This window comes from Sus scrofa, chromosome 13 (assembly GCF_054392235.1).
Source record: "Sus scrofa isolate SSC_HxYL_T2T_F1_AM1 chromosome 13, Sscrofa_HxYL_maternal_Yorkshire_Landrace_v2.0, whole genome shotgun sequence".
Lineage (NCBI taxonomy): Eukaryota > Metazoa > Chordata > Mammalia > Artiodactyla > Suidae > Sus > Sus scrofa.
Genome location: NC_139395.1, coordinates 96,740,013 through 96,756,173, shown reverse-complemented (window position 1 = coordinate 96,756,173; position 16,161 = coordinate 96,740,013). Strand labels below are relative to the sequence as shown.

The 16,161-nt window shown below is 45.2% G+C and overlaps 1 protein-coding gene across 8 annotated transcripts in view; it reads right to left on the bottom strand.

The window, feature by feature from the left end:
- The window catches only part of PXYLP1 (2-phosphoxylose phosphatase 1), a 94,679-nt gene that overhangs the window by 54,548 nt on the left and 23,970 nt on the right, over positions 1 to 16,161 (bottom strand). The window lies entirely within an intron of this gene.

Here is a 16,161-nt window from a genome sequence, read left to right as displayed (position 1 = left end):
AGCCTGGGAACCTCCATATGCCGCGGGAGCGGCCCAAAGAAATAGCAAAAAGACAAAAAAAAAAAAAAAAAGAAAACTACTGGGTGCTTCAGTGGGAGGCTGGCAACATCAGTGTCAATAAAGAATGAGCCTTCCTGCCAAGAAGGTGAGCGAGTGGGCAGCTACCTGCTGGAGGTGCTGTGGAGGGGCTGACATGTAGGAGCATCCACATGCTGAGATCCAAAGATTCTCTGATTCGGATGTTTTGAGAAGCTCTCAAAACTTTTTTTGGTTCCTTTGCATGTATTAAGGGACAAGTAGAGCAAAAACAGAGCTAAGAACATAGTCACACAGACTCACAGACATTTAGCTTGGAAGGAATCTGAATTGCAGTTTAATCCCAGCTCCCTTCCAACAAAATAGGGAATAACGCTGTAATAAACTGCATTTAAACTGATTCAGCTTAGATTAAAATTGGAATGAAACACAAGCCTCAAAGTCAATGGTACTCCTATTCACAATGGTGAAAAGCTAAAATCATTCCCTCTAAGACCAGAAACAAGACAAGGATGCCCACTTCCACCACTTCTATTCAACACAGTACTAGAAGTCCTAGCCAAAGCAATTAGGTAAGGTTAACAATTAAAAGGCATCCAAATCAGAATGGAGTAAGTGGAGTTCCTGTTGTGGCTCAGCAGGTTATGAACCCAACTAATATCCATGAGGAAGCAGGTTTGATCCCTGGCCTTGCCCAGTGGCTTAAGGATCTGGCATTGCCGCGAGCTGTGGTGGAGGTTGCAGACATGGCTCAGATCCCACGTTGCTGTGGCTGTGGTGTAGGCTGGTGGCTACAGATTTGATTTGACCCCTAGCCTGGGAACTTCCATATGCCGCAGGTTCAACCCTAAAAAAATAAATAAATAAAACAAGAATGGACTAAGTCTCTATTTCCAGATGACACATTATACATAGAAAACCCTAAGGACTCCTCAAAAAACTGTTAGAATTAACAAAGGATTTCAGTAAAGTTGCAGTACAAAATCGATACACAAAAATCAGTTGCCTTTCGGAGTTTCTGTTGCGGCTCAGTGGTTAGTGAACCCGACTAGCATCCATGAAGACGTGGGTTCCACCCCTGGCCTTGCTTAGTGGGTTAAGGATCCAGCATTGCCATGAGCTGTGATGCAGGTCACAGATGTGGCTCGGATCCCACGTTGCTGTGGCTCTGGTGTAGGCCAGTGGCTATAGCTCTGATTCAACCCCTAGCCTGGGAACCTCCATGTGTCTTTGCCAAGTAAAGACAAAATAAATGGAAAGATATTCTATGTTCATGGATCAGAAGAATTAATATTGTTAATATGTCCATAACTCCCAAAGCAATCTACACATTCTATCAAAATTCCAATGGCATTTTTCCATAGAAATAGAAAAACAACCCTAGGAGTTCTCTCATGGATCAGCAGGTTAAGGATCCAGTGTTGTCACTGCTATGGCCCTGGTTACAACTGTGGCAGGGGTTCAGTCTTTGGCCTGGAAACTTCTGCATGCCATGGGAGCAGCCAAAAGAAAAAAATCCTAAAATTTGTAAGGATCCACAAAAGACCCCAAATAGCCAAAGCAATACTGAGAAAGAACAAAGCTGGCGGCATCACACTGCCTGATTTCAAGCTGTATTATAAAACTATAGTCATCCAAAAAGTATGCTATTGGCATAAACACAGATCTAGAGATTAATGGCACAGAACAGAGAACCCAGAAATAAACACACGCATATATAGTTAATTAATTCACAACAAAACAGCCAGGAATATACAATGGGGAAAGGGTAGCCTCTTCAATAAATGGCATTAGAAAACTGTACAGGCACATGCAAAAGAATGGAACTGGATCCCTATCTCATACCAAACACAAAAATTGACTCAAAATGGATTAAAGACTTAAATGTAAGACCTGAAACGACAAAACTCCTAGAAGAAAAGATGGTGGGTAAGCTCCTCGGCAATGATTTTCTGGATTTGGACACCATAAGCAAAGGCAACAAAAGCAAAAAGAAGCAAGTGGGACTATATCAAACTGGAAAGCTTCTGCACAGCGATCAAAAACAAAATGAAAAGGCAATCTATGGCGTGAGATAAAATATTTGCAAATCACATATCAAAGAAGGGATTAATATCTAAACTATATGTGAAGAACTCATACAGCTCCACAGCAAAAAAAAAATCTGATTTTAAAAGGGGCAGAGGACCCGAACATTTTTCCAAAGAAAACACTCAAATGGCCAAGAGGTACATGAAAAGATGTTCAGCATTACCAATGCCTATTCACACCTCTGTGTTCACCAACCTGGAAGCTCCCTACACCACATTGCTTAGAGGGTTTTTGTTTTTTGTCTTTTTAGGGCTGCACCTGTGGCATATGTAAGTTTCCAGGCTAGGGGTCAAATCAGAGCTGCAGCTGCCAGCCTACGCCACCACCACAGCAATGCCAGATCCGAGCTGTGTCTGCAACCTATACCACAGCTCAGGTCAGCACTGGATCCTTAACCTGCTGAGAAAGGCCAGGGATTGAACTTGCGTCCTCATGGATAATAGTCCAGTTTGTTACTGCTGAGCCATGACAGGAACTCCCTAGAGTTTTTTATAGAGGCTTTACGTAGGCAAGATTGATTATATCACTGGCCACTGATGGCTGACTGAATTCAACCTGCAGCTTTCTTCTCTCCCCTACCTGGAGTTGGGCTGATCATTACAACTCTAATCAAGTCTTAGTCTTTTTGGCACAAGCCCCCATCCCGAAGCTATGTAGCACGCACCCTCATCTCCCTATCCCCCTGCACCTCAGCTCCACATCCCACCAGCTACCTGTCATCTCATTAGCATATAAAAGACACTGCACTCTGGAGATCCCAAGGGTTTTAGGAGCTCTGTGCCAGGAACCTGGGACAAAGACTAAATATTAATTTTTTTGTAACACCACAACAGCCAATCCAAGTACTAGAAAGTGCTAATTCTTGGAATTTTCATTAATATTAAGCTAGAGGAGTTCCCGTCGTGGAGCAGTTGTTAACGAATCCGAGTAGGAACATGAGGTTGCAGGTTCGATCCCTGGCCTTGCTCAGTGGGTTAAGGATTCGGCGTTGCTGTGAGCTGTGGTGTAGGTCACAGACTTGGCTCGGATCCCGCGTTGCTGTGGCTCTGGCATGGGCCAGTGGCTACGGCTCTGATTAGACGCCTAGCCTGGGAACCTCCATATGTCACGGGAAGCGGCCCTAGAAAAAGCAAAAGGACAAAAAAAAGCTAGAATTAGCCTCTAACGACTAGCCCACTCTTCCCCAGGCTTTCCAAATACACTCACACGCTGGTCATCCTCACTGCACAGACCCCAGGGAACCCCAGAGGTTGGGTGTCTTCTCCAGGGTTATACAGCAATCGGGGATGTGGGTGGGGAGAGCCAGAGTCTGGAGCCAGCTCTCCACCTGGCCAGTTCAGTGCTATATTCCCATCACACCACACTGCCTCCTGGATGTTTTCACAGCTGTTGAATGCTCTGGAAGCATCATAATCCCTCCAGCCAAACAACAACAAACAAAGCTGGGCACTCTTCACAATGGGACATCTGAAACTGGTGAAGCTTCTTTATATGTGACATATGATAGTTATAATCTACATTGAACAAGAGTTTGTGTGATTCTTCTGCCAAATACCTATGGAGTGAACCCCCAAGCAAACATCTAATTCAGATTTCAGTTTGGTTCCTATTTACTGGACAGACCCTGTGTCAATTCTCTGCAGAGAGTTTCATTTCTCTTCTTTGTCATTCCCAGGGTCTTTGGAGATGAAGGCCAGAAATAAACTCTGGGTGATCCGCAAGAGTTCACCCCCGAACAACTGAGCTTTTGAAAACAATGCAATGACCAGGAAAAGAAAAGGTGAAAATTTTAACGTGACTTAATGTGAAAAAGAAAAAAAAAAGCATACAGAATCATATACTGTACCACTCCAATTTTTAAAAATGTATATAGATATATGATGGCAAGAAATACAAATTTTTTAAATGATATGGCATTTCTCACCCTTCAGATGGACAAAAAAAATAGCAGATCATTCATTTCCGGTGAATGCTAATCTTGATAGGGATGAGTTCTTTCACATACCGTTGGTGAGAGGGTTAACTGGAATGGAATTTGTGGAGAACCAGTGGTCTTATTAAAATAATAAACACACATATCCTTTGCCCCAAGAATCACATTCTGGGTATCTCGTGTCCCAGACTGCTCACTCACGTGTACAAAGCAGCGATAGGGACAGCTCTAAAAACGTGAAAACACCAAAACATTCACCTGTACAGGAATGGCTGGAAAATTACAATGGAACATTGTAAGGAAGAGCCTTAAAAGAAAGGTGGATTTAGGTGTGGACATGGACAGATGTCCAGAAGACAACACCCAGAGAAAACTAGATGAGAGAGAGTGCCTACAGCAGCTGATACAGGAGAATGTCATATAGATAAAAAGTGTATTTGCATATCTCCACATACATATGGAAATTTTAAGACAACATGTAAACTTACAGAAAAAGGTCTGGAAGGAGACAGCCTCCTCCCCCCACCCCCATCAACAGGATGGACATTTTTTTTGGTTTTGTTTTGGCCAGGCCCGAAACCATGCAGAAATTCTCGGGCCAAGGATCAAACCCTTGCCATAGCAGTGACAGAATCCACAGCAGAGACAATGCCAGATCCTTAATCCACTGTACCACTAGGGAACTCCATAGTCTGCTGTGGACTTTTCAGGATTTACTGACATATTTAATGCTTACTTTTTACATCACATTGTGTACAAATTTTAAAAATTTCCTACTGATAGAAGAAAATGTTATGTCGCTAAATCAAAATGAAACGCTATAATACAGCATGTACTGTTTTAACTCAATTATGTCACAAAGAAAATATGTTACCAACTGGACTGAGTGGTTTGAAACAGGGATAGGAGTGGGATTTTTATTGTTTACTCTTCAGAATTTTGAACCTATTAACTTTTTTTGGGGGGGGGGCGGTTTTTTTTTTTGGCCAAGCCCACAGCATGCAGAAGTCCCCAGGCCAGGGATCAAACCTGCGCCACAGCAGTGACAATGCCAGGCCCTTTACCCATTGAGCCACCAGGGAACTCTGAGCCTATTACTATTTTTTTTAATGAATACAAATAACAATTTTTTAAAAACACTGGAAAGAGAAACTATGTCCTTAATATTACAAGTGTTTATAGTTGGGATTACAAGCAATCTTGATTTTCCTTAAAACAAACAAATTGCAAGAGAGAAGACTGGCTTACAACTCTTTAAGCAAGTGGTGGGATCCTAGAAGATTTCTTTTCTCATTTATAATTTTCTGCATTTTCCAAAGTTTCTTAAGTAAACATGTCTTCCTTTTAAAATCAGAAAAAAGAAAGCTGCAAAATTTATCTAAATTATTTTTAAATAATGTAGTTAAGCAAGAAGTCACAAGGGGAGGTACATGATAAATTATAGAGACTAGTGGTTTTGAAAGCGTGTCCCCTTTCAAAGCTCAGTGCAACATGAAACTTGAAGTTTAAGAAAAACAAAAGGAGGAGTTCCCATCGCTGCGCAGCAGAAACAAATTCCACTAGGAAACATGAGGTCTCGGGTTCCATCCCTGACCTCACTCAGTGGGTTAAGGATCCGGCATTGCCATGAGCTGTGGTGAAGGTTGCAGTCATGGCTTGGATCTGGCGTTGCTGTGGCTGTAGCGTAGGCTGGCAGCTACAGCTCTGATTCAGCCCCTATCCTGGGAACCTCCATATGCCAAGGGTGAGGCCCTGGTGAAAAAAAAAAAACAAAAACAAAAAAAATAAAAGGAGTGTTTGGTAGAAGGGGCCTCATGCCCTACTCAATTAGAGCCCCAACGTATTGCAGAAGTCAGGGTTCTAGGGACACTGTTAGGAAACACAACTCTATAGACAGACTGGGCCTCAGGAAGTTGGCGAGGGAGCGGGGGCTGGCTTGTGCTAGAATGGTCAAAGAAGACTTCAGCAGAGAGGCAGAAACTGGGGTAAAACTCAAATGGCAGGGCGTTGGTCAGTGGGCACGCCTGATGTGAGCGGGCATTTGGAGGAGGATCAATGATGTGTGCAAAGGGCCAAGCCCAGCCCTCCCTGAACTGCTGAACTGCTTTATGCTGGGACTTATCAGTGAACAGGGTGGAGAATGATTGGGACCAGACTAGGTTCCCTAGGTTCCCAAAGGAGTAGAGAGCCACAGAAAGTTTCTGAACGCTTGCATAACAGGATGAAGGTGGCATTATAGCAATGTCACTCTCTGTGGGTGGGTACACTCCTGCATATTCATTCCATCCTTGAGTTACAGCAAGAACACAGAAAACATTCTGGGCCTTGAGCTTGTTGTTAATCAACCCAAGGTTTCATCATGGCTGTGCTGCATTTGGTCAATGCTATCCTAGAAATAACCCATATTCCAAGGGCAACAGGGCTGGGAACCCCAAACCGCAGCTCATAGTACCTCCCTGGAACCGAGATCCAGGCCACTGATCAGCTGTGGCCCCTCAGGCAAGTTGCTTTACCTCTCGGAGCTGTAGTTTCCTCACCTGTAAATGGTGATTCGATTATTCACTCGATATTTACCCAGCATCTGCTATGTGCCAGGTATAGTCACAGAAACTGGGGAGCAGTAGTGACCGAATCAGTTCAAAATTACTACTCTTGTGGTACTTAGATTCTAGTGGAATCTAACCTACCCAACTCCTGAGGTTGTGGAAGGAATTAGATATTTCCTGGAAAGCACTCAGGGTAGTAATAATTCTACATCTAATTCCAATGTATATGGGGTTTTCTTCCCCACAGCACCAAGCTATTCTCAAACACCAGCTGGGCGTCCTACCATTCCACTCAATTCTGACACTATCTACTGGAAATGGCCTCAGATCTCACAGGTTAAGGGCTTAATTGCACAACACTGTCTCATTATCACTTGCAAATTGCAAAATCCAATTGCAAACCCAGGTTGTCACCCATGCTTTGAACTAGCTATAGCTTGGTGGTTCCAATGCCGTCGCCCCCTACCCCCCCGAATTCTTTGGGTTCAATTAATTTGCTAGAGTGGCTCTCAGAACTCAGAGAAACATTTTACTTACTAGATGACCAGTATATTATAAAAGGATAGACTCAGGAACAGCCAGATGGAAAACATGCATTGGCAAGGCATGTGGGAAGGGGCCCATAGCTTTCACATTCTCCCTCAGAGCACCACTCTCCCTATACCTCCGTGTGTTCAACAGCCTAGAAGCTCCCCTAACCCTGTCCTTTCAGTTTGTTTTTTGTTTTGTGGGTATTTGTTTTGTTTTTGTTTTGTTTTGTTTTTTGCTCTTTAGGGCCACACTGGCGGCATATGGAGGTTCCCAGGCTAGGGGTCAAATCGGAGCTACAGCTGCTGGCCTACACCACAGCCACACCAATGCCAGGTCCTTAACCCACTGAGTGAGGCCAGGGATCGAACCTGCAACCTCCTGGTGCCCGGTTGGATTCAATTCCTCTGTGCCACAAGGGAAACCAAAAAACTCTGGTTTTTACGGAGACATCATTACAGAGGGATAACTGATTATGTCATTAGCCACTGGCAACAGATACAGCCCTCAGCCCCCCCACTCCTCCTCAGAGGTCAGGGGTGGGGCTGTAAGTTCCAATCCTCCAAACACAAGGTTGGCTCTCCAGGCAACCAGACCCCTTCCGGAGAGTACCTGGGGGCTTGCCAAAGCTCACCTCATTAACATAATAAAAGACACCTTTCCGGTCTCCTCTAGGAAATTTCAAGGGTTTGGGGAGCTCTGTGCCAGAAACAGTGACAAAGAACAAAAGTATTTCTTACTCTAAATCACAGTATCACAGGTTGTAATAATCCTTCTCCTCCTCGTTGTGTTGCTATGCACTTTCCCTACAGCACTTGGCACCAAACTGGTACCCAACAAACACCGCAGGACTGGCCCTCAGAGTGGGATCTCCTGCCTGGAAACAAATGCCCTACCTTCAGCAGTAGGCTTAGACTAGCATGAAGGTTCCTCTCGCTGCACCCCGCCCCCAGCACTGTCAATTCCAGCTTAATAAACAAGGCTGGGAAGGGAGAAAGAAGGAAACCACCCTTGGGGCCATTCATCACAATGAAGGCAGCTGACAGCTCTTCCAAACCCTGACTCAACCCTCATTTCCTTGGGGAGATGAGTAAAACTTTTCAGGCTTCAGAGAGCTGGTCCCTTCTCAGGCAGTGTTGACCACAGTCCTCCCCTGGACGTGAACCCCAGATGGGCTGCCCCACGGCGATGACCCAGGCCCTCCAATCACGCCTACTCAGGGCAAGGCCAGCCCTCACTTGGTGAATTTCAGCGTTAAAAGTTCCTTTCAATGTGCTCAAGGCACAACCAGGACGTATTTGTTCTGAGCCAAGGGGCCAGAAGTTTTGGTAGGAGTTGAAAGGAAGCAAAAAAAAAAAATTGTAAGCAAATATTAGAACCTTATCCTTGAGGCTCCAAGAAAGTGCTCCACCAAAAATCTAGCTGACACATTCATACCTTGACGGTTTCCGCTTCCCTCACCAACTACACGCTGGTGTTATGGTGCCAGCCTCTATTTTTATAGCCTGAGTAACGCCTGGGCAAAGGACCAGATGAGAGTTGGAGACAGAGAGACGGAGCACCAGAGGTGATGGCACAGGCAAGGGGGCTCACATCCTACTCGGTCTCCTACAGCAAACCCTTCGGACAGAGTCTGGGACAGCAGCCAGGCCCTCCACAGGTTCTAGCCCACCCTCCTCTGCAGCCTCACCCCCTTTCAGGGTCCAGACCTCAAGCTCCCTTGGGGCTGGGACTTTCTCTGGCTTGTCCATTGCTCTAACCTCAGGGCCTGGAGCACAGCAGCGTTAAATGAATGAATGACCACACAGTCCCACCCCAACTTCAGCACACTGGACTCCCTTGCTGCTCCCCGAACCCCAAGGGCCCCTTCTTCCAACTCAGCATCTGTGCCATTTCACACTCTTGGCCCAGATGCCTTCTTGACTGTGTTAACCTTTGTTCATCCTTAAACTCAGCTCAAATGCCACCTCCTCCCAGAAGCCTTCCCTAATTCCACAGCTGGGTGAGGTCCCCCCCATATTGGGTAACTACAGCCCTCCCATTAGCACTCTTCAGCAGCACAGGCTCACATCAGCTTCCTGGCCTACCTCCCCCAGGGCTGGGGAGGATGCAGAGCTGAGTCAGCAGCAGATACCCTTTAGGTGTGTTTGGGAAGAAGAAAGAGAAGGAGGGAAGAAAGAAGGACACCCCAGAAAGGATGCTGTGGATGGAGAGGCACCTGTCACTGAAACCTACAACAAAGGGAACAAGAACAAAGCACTGAAGCCCAAGGGATCAATGAATGATTCACCAATGTTTACTGAGAAAAAATAGCAGGACATGGTGGGAAAATACTTCTCAGTGGGTTCAAGTAGGACGCAGAAGGGTGGACTACGCCGCAGCTTCTCCTCCCCTCTGGGTGTGGGCTGGGGTGGGGGCTAGAGAGGAAGAGAAATGTTGGAAGGCAGGGTGAGTGGGGGTTCTTGAAAGGCTCATGAGCAAGGAGCTCTCAAAGGCTGGCTGTTCTCAGAGACAACTCTGGTCTTAAGGAGGCTGAAGGCCATTTCTTCTGGGGTAGCTTCCACCTGCTGAGGGAGAGCCACTAAGACTCACTCCCTCAAAGCTGGTAAGAACATGGCCTGGGTCAAGCAAGTGGGATAATGAGGACTTTGCACTGTCCTGCTGGCCCAGTTCCCAAAGGAACAGAAGCCAGCATTTAAGATGGATGATCTGGGAATAAAGGTTATATTTGCCTGGAGCTTTCTGAGTACAGCATTTCCTTCCAAGTTGCCGCCCCCATATTCATTCCTTCCTTGCTAACAAAATTCTGGGGTGGCGGGCAATGTGGCAGAGACTGCCAGCTCACCGGGAAACCCATCTCCTCTTCGTCTTAGGCACAGGGCTGGACCACATTTCCCAGCATCCCTTGCAGGAGGTGTGGCCATGTGACTGGGCCCTGGCCAATGGAATGCCAGTGGAAGTAATTCTCCATTTCCAAGCCTGGTCCATAATATCACTCCTATATACCATCCCCCATGCTCCTTCCTTTCCCACTGATTGAAGCAAACTGGCATGGCAACCTTAAGAGCCCAGGTCCCTTAATCACCTTTTGGAAAAGAGCCCCTCCCACCTCTTCTCTTATCAGGAGCAGCCACTTTAGACTTCATGTAAGCAGAAAGTAAATGTCCATCAAATCTGAGTCATTAAATGAACAGCTGACCCTTGAATAACATGGGTCCACACACAGGCAAATTTTTTTCTATAGTAAATACAGTACTATACGCGCTGAGGTTGGTTGAACCTGCAAATGTGGAACTGTGAATATGGAGGGGCATCTATAAAGTTATATGCAGGAATTCCCTTGTGGCTCAGTGGTTAAGGACCTGGTATTGTGGTTAAGGACTGCGGTATCTCTGGTTACAGCTGTGGCACAGGCTCAATCTCTGGCCCAAGAACTTCCACGTGCTGAGGGTGTGGCCAAAATAATAAAAATAATGAAGTTATATGCAGATTTTTCACTGGGGGGTGCTCAGTGCCCCAAACGCCTGTCATTGACGAGTCAACTCTATTTGGTTTGCTTATATCAGCAATGATCCTGCCTAAATCTTATAAGCCTTGTTCAATATTCATATGGCCCTTTTAACTGGGAGTGGTCATGTGACACAGTTCTGGCCATGAAATGTCAGCAGAGGTCTGCTGGATGTTTTGGGGAAAATCTCTGCTTTGCTGATAAAAGGTATTAATATGGCTGGTGCCTCCTTCCTGCAGGAACCATTTTGCCATCATAAGGAAAGGGCAAGGAAAATAACAGAGTGTCTGTCCAGACAGACATCAGCTATTGAAACCACTGCCAACAACCACCTACCTTCAAACGTCTTGTTACATAAGAAAAATAAACCGCTATTTACTTAAGCCACTAAGGTAGGGGTTTCTCTTACTTTGCAGCCAAACCCAATCCTAACTGCTTTGTAGCCATTCATTCATTCATTCACCTAACCTTTATTGAGACCTATTTCCTGAATTCTTGTGCTAAAGGCTGAAGATGCAGAGATGAGCTGGTTATAGCCCCTTCCGTCTATAAGCTCCCAGTCAAGCTGGGGAGAGAGGCCTCTGAGCAGACTTCTGAATGCAGTGGGAACTGATGCTGCGGTTTCACATGATGATGGAGGGTGGAGTGGTGTGAATAGTGGGTGGTGGGTGGACACTGAGGCAAGGAGTTCCCAAATCCCTTTTTGGAGCTGAGCACACAGAGCAAACAGCCCTCAAGCTAAAAAGCAAGTAACGAGAATGTGCTATGATCAGCCAAGCCAGAGGCAATTACTTAACTGCAATGTTGGGTCGCTAAACACCACCAATGAATGCAGCTGTTTCAAGATAATCAACAGTCATTAGAGCAGGATGTGCAGGAGAAGAATATAAAAAATTATCAAATGCCGCTAGCTTAGAAATGCTGGAAATTCTCTGAACCAAGGATGAGGCAGGCTGGCTTAGATCCTCCTGACCGCTGACGTTAAAATCTCCTAAAATATACTTTCTTTCTCAAAGACACAGTAATTTTTCACCTTGAAGACAGAGCCAAAGAAATCAAATGTCTGTGCCATGACCTTCAACCATAAATGTCCAAGCTTCAATTCTCAGGTCTGTGTTTCCATTAAGAACTGTGATGGAGACAAATGGGTCACAAAACTCAACCCCATTTGGGAAATCAAAAGGCAACCAAGTCAAAGAAGTCTGAGCAGCTGGGGAACCATTTTGGAAACTAGAGGAGAGGTTTTCCTTCTCTTAACTCAATGCTGCCTTCATACAATAAATGGCTTAAAAAAACCCCGAAAAACAGGGAGCTTCCACCCTGGCACAGTGGGTTAAAAATCTGACTGCCTTGGCTCAAGATGCAGGTTCAATTCCTGGCCTGGCACAGTGGATTAAAGGATCCAGCATACTGCAACTGTGGCACAGGTTGCAGCTGTGGCTCAGATTCAGTCCCTGGCCTGGGAATTTCCATATGCCAAGGATGTGGCCATCAAATAAATAAATAATAAAAATTTTTAAATTAAAAATTAAAAAAAATTTTCAAAAAGCAAAAATGAATGGCATTATTTGCCATTTCTTTCCTTCCAAGTATGGGGGAAGTATTTTAAGGAAAAAAGACAAAGCCTCATTGACTTTAAGTTCCAGACATTTTAAAATGAATAAAATAAGCAGACTCCTCACTCAGAGAATTGATTCTCAGGTTTCCAGTCTGACCGCTGACTCATGAGTGAAAAGAACTCCAGTGTAGACAGAGCATGTGCTGATCACAGAGGACAGAGACACAAGCAAGTTCTGAAGCAGCAATCCTAAACTGCTCGAATCCCCAGCCCATCGCTGGAAGACATCACAAGATGGCAAAGGCTGGCTGGGCGGGCTGCCATGCTGGAGTGTCTTTGCAGGATGCATGGAGCAAAGGAGAGTGGGGTCCGAGGAGGAAGGACCTCCCTTTCCAGGACCAGTCATCAAACCCAAGTCCGTCAATAGCTTCCCAGAGACCTTCAGATCAAGAAGGTTCCAGCTATGGCAGACACAGGACTCATGGTAGCATTAAGGAGAAAACCACAGGCCCCAAATGGCATCACTTGTGCTAAAACCCATGATTCCAAACCCAGATTTAACACCTGACCTAAGTGCAGTTTCAACCTTCCCCAGAAATGCAATCTTAATGGGCCAGTCTGGAATTTTCTGGCCAGCATCAATGAGGTAATGTGTCTCACAGGTTTTATCTATACCATTCTCCCAAAGGAAGTAGAGGTAAACTACATACAGACCCTCACCCTTCACCCAGAAGGTGACAGGGCCAGAAACAACCTGTGATTTTCTTTTGCTGATAGCCTCCTTGGCCCTCCCTCCTTCTACTTATAAAAACCGACTTAAGTAGTTCCCTTTGTGGTGCAGCGAAAATGAATCCAACTAGGAGCCATAAGGTTGTGGGTTCGATCCCTAGCCTTGCTCAGTGGGTGAAGATCTGGTGTTGCCATGAGCTGTGGTGTAGGCCAGCAGCTGTAGCTCTGACTTGACCCCTAGCCTGGGAACCTGAGAACCTTCATATGCCGTGGGTACGGCCCTAAAAAGAAAAAAAAAAAAAACCCAAAAACAAAAACAAAAAATCCGACTTTGCACAATCCCTCAGAGTGTCCTATTTACTAGATGGGAGGCTACCCAATTCACGAATCATTGGATAAAAGCCAATTAGGTCTTCACATTTACTGGTTGGATTTTGTTTTTTAGCAGCTGTCTGACCTTCTGCCTCAGGCTATTCCCCTATGGCCCCAGGAGCAGCTGTGCCATTCCTCACTCCAAGAACTGGGTTTCTGCTGGGATCATGGGTTTCCGGGGCTGCTGGAGAGCCAGTCAAAAACAGTGGTCAGGGCATCTGGGGCTGTCAACTAAGACCAAGAACAGTGCTGGCAACCCAGGTGAATAAATACTGACTTTACGGTCTCTAATCATGCTTCCCACTAACAACCTGAGGCTGAGAGTGAGTTAAAACGTGAACCACCAGCATGGGTCAGACTCAGACCACCAGTCCAATGACTGCCTGTCTTCAACACCTGGCAAGGCCAGGTCACCAGTGTGAACCAGCTGTAGATCAGTTGCTGCCCCTCCCCGCTCCATGGTCAACCCTTTATAGGCCACACCCTGGCTTTGCTTAGCCACAACAGGTGCCCAAGAGCCAGGATGAATGCCTGGGAAATGCCCGCACCATCACTCATGGCCTTTACCGTGAGGACAGAGGCTATGATCCTACAGCCATCATCTCAGTGCAGTTGATTGGTACCAAAAATATTTTTGAATAAATAAGATAAGGATTGAATAAATAGTAAAAAAATAGCAAACATTTAAGCATGTACTATGGGCCTAGGCCCTGTTCTAAGTCCTTGTCATGTATGATCTCATTTCAGCTTCACAGCAATACCACACAGTAGGTATTATTATCATCACTTCGGTTTTATAAAAAAAAGGAAACTGAGGCATAGGGAGGTTAAGCGATTTCTCCAAGGGTACAAGGCTAATCATGACAGACCCAGGATGCAAAGCTAGTCTGGCTTCAGAGTCTACACTCTTAACCACCGCACTGTGCTGAATACACACCTTCAAGAAATTTTGTTCTAGAAAATCATCAACAGAGAACCTCAGACAAAATCCTAAGAAATTCTTCCAGGAGATTTCTGGTGGTACTGTTCTTGTTTGACTTGCAGAACATTTTATTTATTTTTGCCACACCCACAGCATGAGGAAGTTCCCAGGCCAGGGACTGAACCTATGCCACAACAGCGACCCAAGTCACTGCAGTGACAAATGACGGATCCTTAACCCACTGTGCCACAAGGGAACCCCTGCAGAACAATTTAAAGAAAACTAATACATATTTTTACTCCTAAGCAAGAGACTACCTATAATTTTTCAGGTAAGTGTGTAACCACATTGAGTTATCAAGCAACTATAGCAAGAAGATCTAGGAACAGAATATTTCTTTCTTCAAGAGATCTGAATTCTAGGGGAAGCTTTTTTTTTTTTTTTTGGCTGCACTTCCAGCATGCATAAGTTTCCAGGCCAGGGATCAAACCAACCCATGCCACAGCAGCAATCTGAACCACTGCAGTGACAACGGTGGATCCTTAACCAGCTAAGCCACACAGGAACTCCTAGGGGAAGCTTTTTAAACACCCTGTGGTCTAAGAAGATCCCAGACTTGCCTGGAGGATTGAACAAGACCATGGACACAGTCACCTATTTAAATAAGTTACTAAATAAGCATAATATATGATAATAGAGTTCAATAATGTGACAGATCAAAATTTCTATGCTCATCAGTCTATACCTGTCAAAATTCAATACTTGGGGATACTTCCATGGAAGTTCCTATTTATATCTCTCCAGGTTTTAGTAACAAGGTTTAAAGCTTAGTTTATTTTGGAGTTCCCGTGGTGGCCCAGTGGTTAACGAATCCGACTAGGAACCATGAGGTTGCAGGTTGATCCCTGGCCTTGCTCAGTGGGTTAAGGATCCGGCATTGCTGTGAGCTGTGGTGCAGGTTGCAGATGTGGCTTGGATCCATTGTTGCTGTGGCTCTGGCGTAGGCCGGCAGCTGTAGCTCCGATTGGACCCCTAGTCTGGGAACCTCCATGTGCCATGGGAGCAGCCCAAGAAATGGCAAAAAGACAAAAAAAAAAAAAAAAGTTTAGTTTACTTTTCTAAGACTGAGTCCCACTCTGAGCTTTCAGACATTTCTACTACAACTTTAATAACTTTTCTCTACCTTAATCCAACTGCTTCTTTCATCTTAGAAGCATAGTTAATAAGGTAGTAAAGGTCTTTTTCTAACTTCAGCGTCTATGTGAGCAGCTGACAACAATTAGCAAGCGAGAGCTTCATTTTGCTTTTTAATTAAAAAGCTCAAAATGATACTGCTCTCTCTGAAGCCCTGAAGTTTGGCATCAGAGCCAAGAATGAGGTGGGTCCAGGAAAGTAAGCCGTGGTTTTTGTTAGCTGGAAAGACACACGTCTCCATATAATTGAGGGGTAGGACAAATAGTATTCAAACTATTTGTAAATTTGGTGTAAATGATGACCTTAACCACAAACAGGAGTGGAGAGGAGAGGAGGGGAGGCGGTGTCAAAACCGGGTGCAAGAATTTTCACCTTAGTCTGTTCTTTAAAGCTCTGGTTTCTGAGCTATTGATGACGGCTCTCTCTAAGGAAGTCGGTTATACAGAGGCAGAGAGAGTGGTAAGCAAATGAAAAAAGGATGCGTCATAATACAGAAACATGAACGAATAATTTGGGGAAGTGAGTGTGCAAATATGCACAGCATTTTTAAGTTCCTAAGTTGCTACCAGTAGCTATTTGAGTTGCCCCAACTCTCTCCTACCCTAGTACCAGCCCAGAGGTGGCTCAAATGGTGTGTGCGGTGGAGGAGGATGGGCCTGGGGGAGAAGGAAGGAGGGAGGAACAGGGATTCAGGGATGAATCAGATACTCTTCGTGGAGTAGTTTTTGCAGCCAGGAGGCAGCC